The sequence below is a fragment of the Meriones unguiculatus genome (assembly GCF_030254825.1).
Source record: "Meriones unguiculatus strain TT.TT164.6M chromosome 13 unlocalized genomic scaffold, Bangor_MerUng_6.1 Chr13_unordered_Scaffold_39, whole genome shotgun sequence".
NCBI classification, from domain to species: Eukaryota; Metazoa; Chordata; class Mammalia; order Rodentia; family Muridae; genus Meriones; species Meriones unguiculatus.
Window position 1 is genome coordinate 755,342 of NW_026843648.1, and position 10,664 is coordinate 766,005.

The following is a 10,664-nucleotide window of genomic DNA, read 5'->3' on the forward strand; positions in this document are numbered from 1 at the left end:
GCACCTCAGCAGCTTTTCTCAGGTGTGAAGTACAACATATGGTACCTAATTCACCCTTTAGGTTTAATATGTTTAGACAGCAGGTAAGAGATACACAACTCAGTAATATAACCACGCCATGTATTAAAAACTTCCCATCTGTAAATTTCTCCTCCATGCTCAGCTTATGTCTCTCCTGCAAGGTATTCAAAGAATGACATAATGTTATTGAGCAGAAAATACCTCATCTACAGGAATAGGTCTTTTGAACAATGACATTTCAGAGGAGATCAGAATTTCATGGAGTTCATTGATTGACTAGATATTCCCCCAAGGGAGATATAGAAATGTTTATTCAGAATATCCTTATTCCTGCTAGGCAGAGAGATTACAGGGATGACAGAGTGGGGACTGAGGAGATTTAAACTCCTATTTGAGACCACAAAGTGGTGGCCTGCTTGGTATTCTGACTAACAAGTACACATGTCTGAGAAGACAAAAGAAGAGGGGAAGAACTGGAGAATCCACCATAGCAGAGTAGATACAGAGAATACAGTAGGAGGTAGCTTGCCCTCAGGTTGTCTAAAGCAGGTAACCAGACCTCAATCATCATATTTAGATGGCCAAAGGAGATGAAACAAAGTTGTGTCCCACTCTGTACATATCTGCCATGGCCTCAAACCCCATGAACCTTACACACAACCTTACACACACACACACACACACCAGAAGTGTTTCTTTTTTAGTAATTATCCTTGCTGTTACATTATCTAGAACCTTTTATATATTTCCTATAGAACATAGTACGTCAAGATGAAATGACAAACGGATAATTAGCAGAAACATACAGAATCATGGAACATCAAATTATAAATACATATTCATATCACATCATGCTATGTAGTGAGATGCAGTCAATTGCTAATTATACCACATTCATCAGCTTTCTTTTCAGTATCAATCATTCATGAAAGTGAAGCCTATAGAAAAGAACAAAGATTTTATCATACTAAATACATTCATAAGGTTTTCTCTCTAGTAGGATTTTTTTCCTGGCTTTGAAAAAAAAATGTGACATGCAAAGGCTTTACTGGTAATATTCAGAGAGTTTCACTCCAGTATGAAATCTTTCAAGCTTTTGGAGATCACAGCAATATTCAAATGCTTTACCACATTGAGTACATTCCTAGGGTTTCTCTGAAGTATGAATTCTTTTATGCCTCTGGAGACCACTACAACTTGCAAAGGCTATATCACATTGATTACATTCGTAGGGTTTCTCTCCAGTATGTGTTCTTTTATGCACCTGAAGATTACTGTAGTGTGAAAAGGCTTTCCCACACTGATTACATCCATAGGGTTTCTCTCCAGTATGTGTTCTTTTATGCACATGGAGACTACTGGGATATAAAAAGGCTTTATCACACTGATTGCATTTGTAGGGTTTCTCTCCAGTATGTGTTCTTTTATGCACATGGAGAGTACTGGGGTGTGAAAAGGCTTTACCACACTCATTACATTTGTAAGGTTTCTCTCCAGTATGTGTTCTTTTATGCCTTTGGAGACTACTGGGTTGTGAAAAAGCTTTCCCACACTGATTACATTTGTAGGGTTTTTCTCCAGTATGTGTTCTTTTATGCTTTTTGAGACTACTGGGTTGTGAAAAGACTTTCCCACACTGATTACATTTGTAGGGTTTCTCTCCAGTATGTGTTCTTTTATGCACATGGAAACCACTAGGTTGAGAAAAGGCTTTACCACACTGATTATATTTGTAGGGTTTCTCTCCAATATGTGTTCTTTTATGCACATGGAGACCACTAGGTTGTGAAAAGGCTTTACCACACTGATTACATCCATAGGGTTTCTCTCCAGTATGTGTTCCTTTGTGCACCTGGAGAATACTAGTGTTTGAAAAGGCTTTCCCGCACTGAATGCATTTGTAGGGTTTCTCTCCAGTATGTGTTCTTTTATGCACCTGGAGATTACTGTGGTGTGAAAAGGCTTTACCACACTGATTACATTTGTAGGGTTTCTCTCCAGTATGTGTTCTTTTATGCTTTTTGAGACTACTGGGTTGTGAAAAGACTTTCCCACACTGATTACATTTGTAGGGTTTCTCTCCAGTATGTGTTCTTTTATGCTTTTTGAGACTACTGGGTTGTGAAAAGACTTTCCCACACTGATTACATTTGTAGGGTTTCTCTCCAGTATGTGTTCTTTTATGCACATGGAGACCACTAGGTTGTGAAAAAGCTTTACCACACTGATTTCATCCATAGGGTTTCTCTCCAGTATGTGTTCTTTTATGCCTTTGGAGACTACTGGGGCATGAAAAGGCATTACTACTTTGATTACATTCATAAAGTTTCTCTCTAGTATGTGTTCTTTCATGCATTTGGAGACTACCCTGTTGTGAAAAGGCTTGACAACAATGATTATAGTCACAGGACTGCTTTCCAGTATGAGTTCTTTCAGGCTTTCGGAGATCACTGCAACATACAAAGGCTTTATCACTTTGATTACATTGGTATGGTTTCTCTCCAGTTTGTGTTCTTTTATGCATTTGGAGATTTCCATGTTGGGAAAAGATTTTCTCACCCTCTTTCCATTCATAGGGTTTCTCTCCAGCATGTGTTTTTCTATGTAGGTGGAGTTTACTGTGTTGCAAAAAGCCTTTACCACATTGATTATATTTGCATGGTTTCTCTCCACTCTGATTCCTTTTATGCCTTTGAAGATCAGTGTGATGTGTGAAGGCTTTACCACACTGGTTACTTTCATAGGGTTTCCCATAAACATGTGTTCTTTCATTCCTGCAAAGATAATTAGGATATGTGTAAGCTTTACCATAATCATTACAATGATGATCTATTTGTCAGTGTAAATTAAGGTTGCAATTTGGCATAACTGTAAAATAAAGGTTCATATTTACATTTTATCCCTTTGTTTACATTCATAGTTTCCCTCCTTGATTGTGGGTGTTTTGTACCCTACAAGATACCATTGATCGCGAGAAACTTTATTACATGCCTCACTTATAGCATCATTTTTCCATAAGTGGTTCATCACATATTTAAAAAGACCTAGAAGAACTCAGCTTTATCACAGTGAATGCATTCATTTAGTTGTAGTCATACTGATTTTGTAAAGTGAACCATCATAAACACAACAATTTCCAGAGGGCCTGTAATCATAGTGATTTTTTGTAGTGTGATTTATTTGACTTTATTTTCAATGAGTTTGGAAAACTAATTAAGTAATTAGTTTAATTATTAAAAATCCCCTGCTCAGACTAGACTTTATGAATGTGATACAAGTTCATGATTTATTTGTTATTAATAATGAATGTATGAAAACATGAACAAATATTAATTTATACTGTGGTCACTATCATGTGTTCTATTGTACACAGTTATAGTGAAGTTTAGAATGCAATAACTTATGATAATATACATCAGGAAAAAGCCCACTCAGGAAAAGTGAGCTTTGGTGAATACTTCCCAAAAGTACCTCTACACAGATGTAATGATGGAGACCTACAAGATCATCACTGCTACTGGGGAGACAATGAATGCTCTTTAACATTTCATTAATAATTCATTTATGAATGATGATTAATAAATTAAATATAAATTTGCACCACATTCAGAAAGTTTGCACAAAATAAGGACTACTACACATCTTCTACTTGTTCTGGGAAAGAGAGGTATGTTTCTATTTTCCATATCCGTATGCTCACGTGAGTTGTATCACACTTGACAAAAAATAGTTATTTAAAAAAGAACAATAGGGGATCCAAGATGGTGGCAACCAGCGTACATCATATCTGTGAGGCCGAGGATCTGAAACTCTGAAATTGGTGAGTGGAGAGGCAGCTAAAGCCAGAACATCTACATTGCGGCTTCCTTGGCAAGAGGGGACAACACATGAGCTGAGACCATTTAGATCCATGTCATCCAAGGACTCCTCTGGGGACTGAGAGTGGTGAGCATTTGATCCCTGTGCATTTTCCCTTATCAGGTCTCCCTTCTCCTTAGCCGAGGCAGCCCACAGTACCCCGCAGCTCCTAGCAGAACACTCCCTGCTTCCTGACTAAGTCAGCAGGGGCAGGCCTCCTAAGTCCTCAGTGGCAGCTGCTGGCTATACCAGCCTTCCATGTCCCAGGTCCACAACCAACTGTATTGGCCCTTCAGGGCCTCCCAGCTAGTGACTGTACCAGCTTCCCAGACCCTAACTGGAGGACAGCTGGCTGTACAGGCCACCCAGGACTGCAGACTGCTGCAGGGTCTCCACAACGCTTCCCATAAGACATCTGTACCTGCCTCCCACTTCTGCAGCTGTGGCTGGACTCCCCCAGTGGACTGTTTTACCAGCTTCCAAGTTTTGCAGCTGCAGCACCACTGAGCTGATAGAGCTCCTACATCCAGATTTGCCCAAGCAGGGACACATCTGGGAGTAGAAAACAGGGGGAAAACCTGTGTTCTCTAATTAGACCAAAGAGCTCTGAGCATGCCTTCATATGAGTGCCTGCAGAGTCCCAGATCCAGGGTCCCTCTACTCTATCAGCCAGACATCAGATCCCTCCCACCCACATACCCACTGTGGACAACATTGGTATTCTTGGGGCAGTGTTCTCAACATGGAAGCCCCGGTTCTACAAATAAACCAGTGGACTCCAGGCAAACAACTCCTGGAGCCCATGCAGAGCTGAATACCAATGGCATGTAGACTACTGAGATATTCGGGGAATCTGCACATGTGCATTGTGTCTGCCAACTCTGGCAGCGTAAACAATCACTCTTGTGCCTGCACTATCCCGGGCACCATATTCCAGGCATTTACACTATCTAGCACACTCTCCTTCAAGGCACCCTTCCTTGTACACACTTGTTCAAACACATTTGTGCTTCTGTGCTGGTGGATATTCCAACACACACACTCACACCTGTGGACCTCTCCCATCTTCCTGATGAATACTCCATATACCAGAGAAAGATGAAACCAGTCTGAACTATAGACTTCAAGAACAAAAAGTGAAGATTACGGATAAGCAGGTGGCCAGAGGTCTGCGCAGGAACACATCCAATAAAAAAAATCAGGACATCATGGCTTCAGCAGCAACCCCACAAATCAGTGGATACTTTAATTCATCAGAAACACAGGAAAATGATTTTGAAGCTATACTTATCCAGTTATTAGTGACACACAAAGGAATGAACAAATCTCTCAAAGTATAGCCACAGAAATGGAGGCAAATAAAGAGGAAATGACCAAAGCTCCTAAAGAAATACAGGCAAACATAGCCAAATGAAGAGGCACAAGTAGAGGCACAATTAGTGCCATATAGAGAGGAAACCATCAAAAACTAGAGACCATTGCAGAAAGAGAAGAATCCATGTTCAAACAGCAGAAAGGAAATGGTGCAAGGTGTGAAAACAGAATTAGAACCAATAACAAAAACACAAACAGAGAAACACCTGCAGCTGGAGAACTTCTAGAAAACATCAGGAACCACAAAAGTAAGCATCACCAATAGAATACAAGAGATGGAAGGGAGAATCTCAGGTACTTAAGATATGCTTGCAGCAACTTAAACTTCTCTCAAAGAAAAAGTAATATTAGAAATATTCAAAACACAATCATTCCAAGAAATCAAGGATACTCTGAGAAAACAAAATCTATATAAAGAAATAAGGAAGTTAAACAGCAAAAAATCAAGCAATCCAATTAAAATTGGAGTACAGAGCTAAACAGAGTATTCTCAATAGAGGAATATCGAATGGCAGAGCAACACTTAAAGAAATGCTCAACCTCATCAGTCATCAGAGAAATGCATATCAAAACGACCCTAATATTTTACCCTACACATATCAGAGTGGCTAGAATAAAAAACTCAAGAGACAATACTTGCTGGAGAGGTTGTGGAGAAAGGGGAACCCGCCTCCACAGTTGGTGGGAATGTAAACTTGTACAACCACTCTGGTGAGCAATCTGGCACTTTCTCAGACAACTAGGAATAGCGCTTCCTCAAGATCCAGACATACCACTCCTAGGCACATATTCAAAACAGGCTCAAGTATACAATAAGGACATTTGCTAAACAATGTTGGTAGCAGCCTTATTTGTAATAGCCAGAAGCTGGAAACAGCCCCGATGCCCCTCAGTGGAGGAATGGAAGCACAAATGGAGGTAATATAAAATAGACTATTACTCAGCAATAAGAAACAAGGAAAATGTTGCACCCGGTATATACTCACTCATACAGACATATAATATAGGATAAACCTACTAAAATCTATACACCTACAGAAAATAATCAAGAGGGAAGATTCTTCCTAAACTACTCAATTCCTATCCATAAAGACAAAGAGGATGGACATCAGAAGAAGGAGAAAAGAGAGAACAAGTCAGGAGCCTGACACAGAGGACCTCTGAAAGACTGCCCTGCAGACTATCAATGCAGATGCTGAGACTAATGGGCAACCTTTGGGCACAGTGCAAGGAATCTTAGGAAAGAAGTGAGAAACAGTAAGATATGGAGAGGACAGGAACTCTACAAGGAGAGCAAAAGAACCAAAAAATCTGAGCACAGGGGTCTTTCCTGAGACTGATAATCCAACCAAGGACTGTGCATGGAAATAATCTAAGACCCCTGCACAGATGTACCCCATGGTAGTTAAGTATCCATGTGGGTTCCATTGTAATAGGAAGAGGGATGTCTCTGACATGAACTGATTGGCCTGCTCTTTAATTACCTCCTCCAAAGGGGGAAGCATCATTACCAGGCCACAGAAGATGACAATGCAGCCACTCCTTATGAGACCTAATTGACTAGGATCAGAAGGAAGGAAAAGAAGACCTCCCCTATCAGTGGACTTGGGGAGGAGCATGCATGCAGAGGGTGGAGCAAGGGAGGGATTGGGACAGGAGGAAGGAGGGAACCACAGGGGAATACAAAAGGGAAAAAGTTTAATTAATAAAGAATAAAAAAAGAAAAAATCTAAGAATAATAGGAATAGATGGAAAAGAAGATTCCAGGCTCCGAGGTCCTGAAAATGTTTTCCAGAAAATCACGGAAGAAAATGTTCCCAACTTAAAGAAAGAGTTGTCCAGTACCACAAAAGAGGCCTACTGGACACCAATAGACAGGGCCAGGATAGAAACTCAAATCACATCATAGTCAAAATGTAATCTACATATAAACAAAATGAAGGAGAAAAACCACCTGATCATCTCCTTAGATGCTGCAAAAGTATTTGACAAAAATCCAACACCCATTCAAATTTAAACTGTTGGAGAGATCAGGGATACAGGCCCATATGTAAACATAGGGAAGGCAATATACAGCAGGCCTATAGCCAACATCAAACTAAAGGCAGAGAAACTTCAATCAATCCTACTGAAAACAGGGAGAAGGCAAGGCTGCCCACTCTCTCCATATCTCTTCAACACATTACTTGAAGTCCTAGCTACAGAAATAAGACAACTAAAGGAGAGAAGGGGATACAAATAAGAAAGGAAGAGGTCAAAGTATCACTAATCACAGATGATATGATAGTATACATGAGTGACACCAAAAATTCAACCAGAGAACTCCTTCAGCTGATAAACTCCTTCAACAAAGTGGCTGGATACAAAATAAATGCAAAATAATCAGAAGCCCTCCTGTATACCAAAGACAAAAGGGTTGAGAAAGAAATTAGTGAAACAACACCCTTTACAATAGCCACAAATAACAAAGTACCTTGGTGTGACTTTAAACAAGCAAGTGAAAGACCTCTTTGAAAAAACTTCAAGTTCCTGAAGAAAAAAATTGAAGAAGATATCACAAGATGGAAAGATCTCTCGTGCTCATGAATCCATAGGATTAACATAGTGAAAATGGCCATCCTGCCAAAAGCAATCTACAGATTCAATGCAATTTCCTTCAAAATAGCACCATAAATCTTGCAGACCTGCAAAGAACAATTCTCAACTACATATGGAAAAAGAAAAAAACCCAAATTGCCCAAACGATCCTGTACAACAACTGTTTGTCTGTAGGTATATCTATCCCTGTTCTCAAGCTATACTACACAGCCATAGTAATAAAAACTACATGATATTGGCATAAGAACAGAATGGTGGATCAATGGAACTGAATAGAAGACTCAGAAAAAAATCCACACGACTACAGTCATTTGATTTTTGACAAAAAATCCAAAAGCATACAATGTAAAAAAGCAAGCACCTTCAACAAATGGTGCTGGTCTAACTGGATATCTACCTGCAGGAAAATGCAAATAGATCCATACTACCCACTCTGTACAAAACTAAACTCCAATTATAACAAAGACCTCAACGTAAAACCAGACACACTAAATTAGTTAGAAGAAAAAGTAGTGGCAGAAAAGCCGACAGAATCAGAAAAATATTTGGCAGAATATGATACATGCATCTCTCACGAGACAAGAATGGAAATGAGCTTCTTAAGGGGTACTACATGAAGATGGAGGGGGTTTTACTGGGACAGTAATAGAAAGACAGGTTGGAAGGAGAGAACTGAGGTCAAGATCAAATGAGCCAGAGAATAAAAAAGACCTGAAGATTGGAAAAGGCAGATGGAGTTAGTTTGAGACTATACAAAGCAATTAGGTGACAGCAGAAAAGCCAGATTTAATAAGGAAGCTAGGAGAGGAGTTTGAGCCAGAAAAGCTGAAATGAAACAGCCATCTATGAGCTCAGAAAGAACAAGATAGGGTGTGTCTATTGAGCAGTAATTCTCAGAAGCCAAAAAAACTGCTAGGCCTAAGGTAGGTTGTATGAAACCTAGAATCTGCCCTGCCCAGGCCTAGGGTAGCAGACAGAGGGGCAGTAATCTTTGGAGACCATGATTTATGGGTTGAATAAAAGTCCTTTTTACAGTAATATCTGTTTAGCAAAGGTTTCACTGTCTTCATTCATATCAAAATGCCTTGAAAACATAAGGAAGATAGCTTACATTGAGGAACATGAGTTTGGGAGAATTTAATATTCCTTAATACTCTAGAATATTGGATTCTTTACACTATTGCTTTCCTTTAAAACTCCTGGGACACATTGAAAATTTTTCACAGGCATATTTATATCAGCTTCCATGAGATAATTACCTTTCATATCTTCTAGAACGTTGACACTGTTCTTCAATATTATGGTCTTCCCAATTGTAGCCTAAAATATATACCAGAAAGAGTTGATATTTTATTGAAAATTAGGGAAAATTTAACTTTCTCTCTTCAGTGACCTTAGAAACATGATTGATTTACTCTTCCTCATTCCAATTGAAATTACATAAGAGCATGATTGAGAAAAATCAATAGCAGATGTCCACTTTAACCAAATAGTGAAAGAAAATTCACTGTCTTACCTATGACTGTAAGGTGCTGGTAGGTCTCTATCATCACATCTTTGTAGAGATTCTTCTGGGAAGGATCCAGCAAAGCCCACTCTTCCCGAGTGAAGTACACATTCACATCATCAATGGTGATAGAATTCTAAATTATCCCAAACATGGGTATAAGAGAAAGCACAATAGTGGCAACAATGTAAAAGTATACTTCATCGACAATATATTCATATAATTCTGGATCTTCCCTGAGTTACCTCCTGACAGAGAAGTTCTGATGTACTCACCTGGTCATTTTAGAAGTAAACTAAATGAGGAGGTTCATCTCATTTCTGCACCTTTTGAATAGAATATAGCCTTCCAAGAGAAATGTCAATTAACAGACATAAAGTAAGCAAGTCAAGGATGTTGATGAACAGTACAGACCGCAGATCACAAAATTGTATGCACAATTACTACTACAATAATTATGGACAAGCAGGATGTATTGGCTCATGACTTTAATTTCAGTTGTCAGGAAGCAGAGGTATGTATATCTCATTTAGCTGGAAGCCTGTCTCGCACCAAAACAAATTTCATGATATCCAGTTGAGGTAGAGTTAAGGCCTTTATCGCTGCAAAAATCATTTAATTAAGAAAGATTCAAAGAACTCCATGGTATTTCTGAAGTTCCTACAAAGAATTATATACTCAATACAGTTCTGTATCTATCTTCCAGAAACCTGACGTGTCCCAGTTTAAACTCTAATATGAATGAGAACTTACTAAAAGGGAATGAGTGTTCAAACAGGTACAAATGCACAGGTGAAAACATTAGTACTGGAATAGTTGTTCATTAATGAGCAACATAAGGCAGTTGAGTTGGATCAGCAATGAAAAGCTCTTGTTGGTCTGGATATAACTGGGCTCAATTGCCAGTGCTTACATGGAGGCTCACAACTACACATTCCACCAAATTCTGAAGTTCGGAGGCCATCTTCTGACTATTGTGAGGACCAGGTACACAAGAGTTTCATAGTCACACATACAGGCAAAATACTACTGATATTACCTCATTTAAATATTCAAAAGAAACACAAGAGGTAGGAAGAATGTCACACACCTGCAATCCAATGACGCAGAATTCTCAGGCAGTATTAATGTCATGAATACATGACATCCTGAGAATAAGAATATACTCTCTGGCAAATATTAAAACATAAGTGTGGATTTGGATCAGTACAATAGCATATGCTAGGCCATGTTTGCATGGAGACTAAAGCAGTATACTGGGGATCTTCCCCAATATCGTTGTTACTACAAACCCAATTCTAAAAAT

General features: G+C 39.1%; 1 pseudogene; it reads right to left on the minus strand.

Moving 5' to 3' along the window:
• Nucleotides 1-944: 944 nt before the first annotated feature.
• On the minus strand, nt 945-10,322 carry LOC132651031 (zinc finger protein 431-like; annotated as a pseudogene).
• Nucleotides 10,323-10,664: the final 342 nt, after the last annotated feature.